An 8,593-nucleotide genomic window follows, 5' to 3' on the forward strand; every position below is an offset into this window, starting at 1 on the left:
AAGATATAAAGAGGAATAATGTGATGAGGGCTGCATGCTTGATGTTTGCATCTGCTTCATGTTAGTGCCCAGATGCCACATCTTTTCCAAGCAATTCCTATAAGCCGTTTTTTTTTAAAGAATGTGTTTTTCTATAGCAAAAGATATTTCAGGCTCCTCATAGTGATTTAGGATTTCATTTCTTGTTCTCACTTATTACTATGTTGGCAGACTCTGATAGATGTCTTTGATATTATAGTTTTAATAATTAGTCTTTTCAACACATGAGAAAGGCATAACCCTGAAAAGCAACTATCTGTTTCTGTGTTTCTTGGCATCTTAGGTATTCTTCTAAAAATTCAAGCCTGTAATCTTACAAAGTCATTCTCAATGGGGATAACTGTAGGCTAGATAACCAATGATTTGATTCACCGTATAGTAGTGTGAATCATTGTGCATTTTTGAAAAAATGCTTTGCAATAGCAGTTGCTTCTATAAACACAGAAATTATTTTTCAAATATGAACAATATTGCTTTCAGTCGCACTCCTTTTCACATATACACTATCATCTCTCTTATCTATCAGCTCTATCCTATCTATCCATCATCTATTCATCTGTCTGTCTATCTATTATCTGTCTGTCTGTCTTTCTGTCTGTCTATCATCTATCGTTTTATCTATTGTCTATTTATGAAAGTGTATCTTTAATGATATTGTTTCTTCATTAGTATCCTATTTTAGAAACTATATAATAAACTAAATTGGCCTTATTTCTATTTGTTTTATCTGGCTTCATGTTTCCTTACCTACAGTATCTATGAAAAAATAAACTAGACCACATGGTTCATTTATGATGTGATTTAATAAGCTATCTTTTACATACATTCTACAGAGATGTATAACTTGCAAACACTTAGTAAAAAGCACTTATTTTTCTTAGTTCTTTTAATTTTAATTCAGAGGATTTCATGTAAGAAGCAATTTAAAGCAACACTGCACATGCTGTTATTAAATAATCTACACAACCCAAAATAGTTTCAAGTCCCAGAAGAAAATTACAAGCACATGACAAAATTAGAGAGGTAATAAATGAAAGCTTAACTAGTTCCTAATTTCCAGTAAAAAATAAGATTCACATTGGTCCATGATTCTACCCTTCCCCATTTTTAAAAGCATATGTGTTTGTTGCTCTGCAGCAAAAGCTATGAACATACGAAGTGACATAAATCTTAGAAAACACCATACGAGTCTCCTAGGAACTGATTTGCAACTAGAATGTTATGCAAATTGTTTTCTAGGTTTTCTTCTATCATAGTCCAATCCTATGATCCAGGAACTTATGACTCCAAGGATCATAAGTCTGGCTGAATTCCCTTTTCCAAGATTGAAGATGAGCTTCTGATCTTAGATACGATCATTAAAAATAGGCTTTTTGTGAGATGAAGAAAGTCCAACTTCAGAAGGACCCAAAAGAGGATAGGATAGGAATATGGAGCTTCTTTTCTTCCACCGTTCCCAGTCCAACTGTCAGGCTCACTGGGTAGTTTCTCAACATATTTCAGTATCTTTCTGATCATAATATGACAAGTTATTTTGTAATATGTTTTGCTGAAGTGAAGCTGTATTATTTCCACAATAGGCTCATCTACACAATTTAAAAAGTGAAAAACTCTCCTCTTAAAACTTGTATTGTATAAATCTGTGTTCACTTTGATTGATCACTACATTGTTTTCAAGTGCTTTTAGATCTATCATGGTTGCTTGTTGGAAACATTTCTACCCTGTTTTCCATTTAAAAAAAGGAAAAACCTTTTCTCTAGATTTTTTTTAAAGCCTACCCAGGCTTTAATATTAATCTGTGAATGGCCTGTATACAACCCACGGCAATTGCAATATAATTGGGGAAAGGAGTAAAATTGGTTCAAACTGATAAATGTTTGCAAAAGAAACAACTTGGGCTCTAGAAATTTTGAAGAATTTGTAATTAGTGAGTGGCAGGAAAGAAGATGTAAAGATAAATGGGAGAAATATAGTAATTAAATCAGAAGATAATCTTAGGATCTTCTTAGGAAACATAGTGGAGCTTGCAAGGAAAGAATTGGGGCCTAATGGTTCCTGTTGTATGAAGCTATTATTTCATCTTCAGTAGTCAGGCTGTAGCTCCTACAATTACTGAAAGGAGTAAAGGAGAAGTATTCAGGTTCAGAATACTAAATAACATCATAAAGTAGTTTATTCTTAACCATAAGTGTACCCTGGGTTTGTTTTTTTTAGAGACAGAGAAACCTATTTTCCTTTTCTGGTTATATGATATTTTCCCCAGCCCATAGGATTTATCACAGATAATAGGTAGACCTTCATGCACACATTATCAAAATGTTTCCTCAGTACCATGCAATGGCTATGGATATTTTGACTCATGCAAAATTAGTAAATATTCCCTGACCATATTTCTATCCAGAATGAACTGGACGCATCAATCAATTCTTTATCATTACCAGGCAAAATGAATGTCCATTTTTCAAATAAGATTGAGTTTAGTTGTTGTGCCTTTTCTTGCTCATCTGTTATCTTTTTTTGCCATTTTCACTGATCATCTATATAGTTGGTTTGAGCATAGCTAAGTAACACTTTGTATTTTTCCTAGTATCCATCATTAACCATAGATTACTCTGCACTTTAGTTTTTCTGCCATCATGTCTTCAAATCTAGATTACTCTTCGATCATTTTCGTCATAGATGTTTGGAGGGAGGGCTGTAATAAACCTAATAAATCATCATGATCATCATCATTTGGACCGAAAAACTGCTAAGTCTTCTTCCTACCCTTCACTGTGCCTCCAAAAGATCTGAATATATAAATTGCTGCTTCTAACAGCTTTTTAAATGACTTGTAGTCAGAAGTGAATAATGAACTTTTCAATTTTACAGATAAAAGTTATACAGGGGATTATAGCAAAATGCCCCTGAAGTATATTTGCATAGTAAGTCCATTACTATGTAAAATATATTTCAATGCAAATAAGTACAAAAATGCATTCTGAGAGTTTTTGTAAAAATCACAATCTATAAAGAAATGAACAATTTAGTACAATATTTTATTATAGATCTTAATAGTCCCTTTACAAATAATGTTTACTGTTTATTGTTTTCCACTTCTTGATGCTATTTTAATTATTTTAATTGTTCCTTCAGTTCATTTAATTAAAAATATCCAGGATGTTTTCTCATAATTTGGAACACTATTCTAGGAAAAGGACAAAGTTTGGAATGCTTAAAAGGATTTGGAATATGAGAATCAGTGTTGTAACATGCCATTGTTTTTTTTTTCAGTTATGAAAGCTCTCAGTAAACTACAATGATATGATGTACATGTGAGGAAATGTGATTCCGTTGTTGCTCCACTGCTAAATTGGAAACCAGGTTTCATAGTAAGGGATCTTTTGCATCCATGCATGCTCACTAGTTTAGGGATCTGCACCAAGTTCTAAACTGGACAAGGGCTCAGTGATTCCAGTGGATGGAAGTATCTGGCCAGCTGAAATGGGTGACTCAGAAAAAGCAAAGTCCCTCATCCCAACTGTCCCTCATGATTAACTTCTTTAACATATGAATTGACATTTACCTGGAGCACAACTGAATGATAGTGCAAACGCTGCAGTGGTGGGTTCTTACTGGTTCAAACCAGTTCAGCTGAACCAGTAGTGGTTTGGTGGCCTGGGTCACTGGAACCGGCAGCAACCAAAGCCTGCCACATTCCCAAACTAGTTCTCTGGGCAGCGCTTGTGGTGTCGTCATCTTGTTTTTTGCTTCTATGCATGCACAATTTTATTGCACTGCGCATGCATGCACAGCGCACATCAAGTGTGCACCGTGCATATAGCGCGCACACATGGCCATGAGCGAACCAGCAATAGAAATTGCCAGAACCCACTCCTGAAATGCTGTGAAAGGAAAAATAAACTGCTTTTTTCATCTCCTCATCGTCAAAATGACAAGGAAGAGAAGAAACAATGGTTGTGCCAAGGAGGGCCTATATGCTGTATCAATTGTGTCTGTTGTGTCCCCAAGGATAAAGCTATTAAGAAGCTTGTCAACCAAAGTATTGCAGAAGCAGCTGCAGTCTGAGATATCTCCGAAATGAGTGTCTTTGATTCCTACATGCTACCCAAACTCTATGTAAAGCTTCACTATTGTGTTAGCTATGCTATCCACAGCAAGATGGTGAGGAACCGATCCCGTGAGGCCTGGAAGGACCACACTCATTTTTTAGACCATCAGGTGCTCTACCACCTAAGCCTATGTAAGGAGATGTTTGAAAAGATGTCAAGTCCAAATATTGAGTCAATACATACACTAATTAAAGCACAAATGTAACATTCATATTACCGTACTACTAGAGCTTATTTTCACTCTCCTGGAGCAAGAGGATTCTTATCAACAGAGAATCCCATGTAAAAGCAATTAGCAGATCACCTATGTCCACAGAACAAGGGGGCCATAGGAAGCAGATTATACTACTCTCCCTACTTGTGCTTCAGTGTAGATGAGATCATTACTCTTTGATTGCTAGACTTAGAATTTAAACCCTACAATTGATTAACTGGCATCTGGTAACAAGGCTTGCTATTACCTATACTATTGATAGTCCTTGATGTCCACAATTGGGATGACAATTTTGATTCCTAAGCAAAGGGTTATTAAAGAAGTCATGCCTGAGTTTATTGCCCTTTTTGTTATGGTTATTAAGTGAATCCCTGCAGTTGTTAAGTTAATCACATGGTCATTAAGCAAATCCAGTTTCTGTTATTCACTTTGCTTCTCAAAAGCCAGCCAGGAAATCTCAATTGGTGACCCTGGGATGCTGTAATCATTGTAAATACATGCTAGTTGCCAAGCACCCAAATTTTGATCACATGATTGTGGGGATGCTGCAATGGTCAAAAGTAACTTGTTTTAGTGTCATTGTAACTTTGAACGGTTGCTAAACAAATGGTTGTAACACAAGGACTACTTTATGCATATTTCATTATTTTAATTTCTTGAACGCTCTTGGTTCTTATTGTCAAGTTCTCATTTAATAAGAAGTAAAAATTATTTCTGCACTTCCATGAATTTGGAGGCATGATTTTTCTTGAATGGGTCTTAGCTACCCTGTAACTCTTTAAAAAATGCAGCCAAAAGTGAACCTCGCCCAAAACCTTCTGTACTTGTCAGCTGAGTGGCTTTCCAACAAGATACCCTGTTCCTTAATAATGACTTTCAAAACTAATAAGAGAAGTGCTGTAAATCCTTTTAACCTGACACATAAGCCACTCAAAATTGATTTTGAGCAGAACACATTTCCTATCTGTGTAAATGTAAATTAAACATAACAATACATTATCCCTGGAGGTTGGCATGATCAGAAAACAGGAATCATGGAATGTACTTTAATGTATTGCAACAGAATCTTAACAGCCTGTCTCTATTTCAACTTATGTCTAATCTGATCAGGGCTGAGGTATTTCAAGTTTCTTTCTCTCGCTTTCTATTTTCCCAGAACTCATCTCTTTTCTTTTTTTAATGGCTCAGTCCTCCTCTTCCCTGAGTGAAGCACACATTCTACCACACTACACGAATACTAATGTTGGCCACATGAATAAGAAAACAATATCCATATATACACATCCATCCATAGAAACCAAGAATAGTACTTTCAATAGACCAGCAATTCAAACACGATTCCTTGCCCAAGAGTGTCATAAGAGCCGAGGTAGCACAGGTAGCCGAGGTTAGAGTGCAGTACTGTAGGCTACTTCAGCTGACTGCTAGCTGCAATTCGTCAATTCAAATCTCACCAAGCTCAAGGTTGACTTAGCCTTCCATCCTTCCAAGGTGGGTAAAATGAGGATCCAGATTGTTGGGGGGCATATGCTGACTCTGTAAACTGCTTAGAGAAGGCTGTAAAAGCACTATGAGGCGGTATATAAGTCTACATGCTATTGCTATAACAACATTCTAGTCCTTCTGGCTTGACGGATAAGACAATCAACTTTCTGAAGCCAAAAGGAAAGGGGGCCAGTCTAAGGTGAGGTTTCAGAGAAGGATACCACAACTGTAAAAGCATTTATTCAAATCTTTGTGTGCGAAATCAACAGACTGTAATTGGTACATGAACAAATTATTTTCAGATGATAATTTTCAAGATCCAGGATCATCTAAACAAAACCTAGGTAAATACTGTTGTCTAGAGGCTCTAAAAAGCATCCAAGATCAGAAATGAAGTGTTATTCAGCCACCCTCCCTCCTTTTGCACAGTTCCTGAATGCTTGGACAGTTTGCAACAGACAAAGATAAAGTAAGATCTCTTACTTGATAAACACTTCATTATAGCTCATTTGTCAGAAAATGCCTTAGGTGGTATGGGGAATATCATTTGTTTGTGCATTTCAGCAAAGATCTCATCACATCAGTCATTTTAATTAGTAGATTAGAACTCCCATCTGCCACACTGTTATTTAAATAATCCAGCAGATAAATGAGAAGCTCCTACACTCTTAGGTGGATGCAGAAATTGTGTTTATAATTTTTAAAACAAACCTTAATTTACAGGAGCAACTTCATAGGAAAGTAAAGCAAATTGTAACCAAACATATGAGATATATACCTTTTTTGAGGTTTTCGCGGGTGTTAGTATGTAGGTCTCTAGTTGTTCGGGTTTTTCCCCGCGTAGAATTGGAGATGTCTTGGCGACGTTTCGACGAAGTCTCATTCATCATCTTCAGGCTGCTTCAGAAGCAGCCTGAAGATGACGAATGAGACTTCGTCGAAACGTCACCAAGACATCTCCAATTCTACGCGGGAGAAAACCCGAACAACTAGAGACCTACATGTATGTATGTATGTATGTATGTATGTATGTATGTATGTATGTATGTATGTATGTATATAATGAAAGAATACCTCAATGGCAGTCATCATTGGAAAAACCATAGCAGTATATCCAAAACAGGTGGAAATATTTTGTTTTGAATCCAAGACAAAAGCATCACTATATGGAGCCTTATCAGACCATTTCAGGTCAACCTCAGCTTGGCAGAGCAAAAATACTTTGGGCAGTCTAGTTTCTGCATGGATTGAATAGAGCAGAGCTGCTGAGTACTGCCCTTTCACTCCTTCCTCTCTACCATTTTATCTTCTCGACACATTCCCCAGCTCACTCAAATCTGCCCAGCCACCATGATTATCCCATAGTGGCATATCTCCCAGAGATCTGTTTGTCCCAATTATTGATGGATGGAGGGATATGATTTACATGGTTGCCTTCTCACTTAGTATCTACTCAGAGGTGTCTGCAAACTATGTTACATGTATGCAAAGTCACCGTGAGCATACAAAAAAGGACACACTGAAGTATAACAGCCCTGGACTGTTTTAATCATTTGTTCCTCTTCCAGAGAGGATACCTCAGATTAAACACTACAGTTTTTACGGAAGACAGAAAGATCAATACATGCTCTCTATTAGCCCTTTTGTTTGCCTTAGAAAGGTACTGGCCCTTGATGTTACTTTTGGGAAACAGATGACATCTGCAAGCAGGGAGAGTAATAGAGGTGAGATTCCTCATAAACACTACCCTATATTGTCTGTTTACCTCTTCTCATATCTGCCATGTTGTTATAGAGGCTTTCCCTCCTGAAACTTAAAATGATGTTATCTTGAGATTTCAGGGATGTCTATCTGTACAAGCTGAACGAAAACTGATCAAATTCATTATCTCATAAATCGGGTGTCAAACTCCCGGCCCTCTGGCCGGGTGTGTCACGTTCTGACCAGGCCCACCCCCAGTTTAGCGAAGAGAAAAAAAGTTGTGATACTTCACATGATGATGACGTGATGACGCGAGTTTGACACCCCTATCATAAATGAACAAAAATGTATCATCAAGATGCACACACATCAGTGCTGTTTGTTGTAATATAATCTGAAGGCACAGATGGATACATGTCTTGTACTAGTCTAAGACTGTAATAAACTCTCCTCAGAAGGAAGAGAGCCCAACAGCTGCTAACGTCCAAATGTGCCTCTACTATGTTACATGCTAATCATTTTCAAGTGTACTTTAAAGTTCCTTAGCATCAAGGCAAGTAGTTCATTGTTGTATCAGTTCTTCTGCTTAGATTTAGTTGGATTTTAAGGCATTTTTTAAACTTGATTATGCTACACTGAGCAACAAAAGAACTATACAAATATATACAGTGGGATTAAAGGATCACCACCACTTCTAAACTGTTGAGTTTTGTGTTTGTTAACAAAAATAGAAATAATCGAATGACAATTTCTAAATAGCGGGATGCATTTTCAAAAATAAAATATTTTGTTTAGTGTCATTAGAATCAAAGTCTCTATAAAGAGTTCAAGGACGATATGGGTAGCAATAGCAGTTAGACTTATATACCGCTTCATAGGGCTTTCAGCCCTCTCTAAGCGGTTTACAGAGTCAGCATATCACCCCCACAGTCTGGGTCCTCATTTCACCCACCTCGGAAGGATGGAAGGCTGAGTCAACCTTGAGCCGGTGAGATTAGAACCACTGAACTGCAGATAACAGTCAGCTGAAGTACTGCACTC

General features: G+C 37.0%; 1 pseudogene; it reads left to right on the forward strand.

Moving 5' to 3' along the window:
- Positions 1-3,606: 3,606 nt before the first annotated feature.
- On the forward strand, positions 3,607-4,841 carry LOC148045339 (small ribosomal subunit protein eS26 pseudogene; annotated as a pseudogene).
- Positions 4,842-8,593: the final 3,752 nt, after the last annotated feature.

The sequence above is a fragment of the Thamnophis sirtalis genome, unplaced genomic scaffold (assembly GCF_051295495.1).
Source record: "Thamnophis sirtalis isolate CommonGarterSnake01/CBP01778 unplaced genomic scaffold, rThaSir2_p1.2 scaffold_5, whole genome shotgun sequence".
Taxonomy (NCBI): Eukaryota; Metazoa; Chordata; class Lepidosauria; order Squamata; family Natricidae; genus Thamnophis; species Thamnophis sirtalis.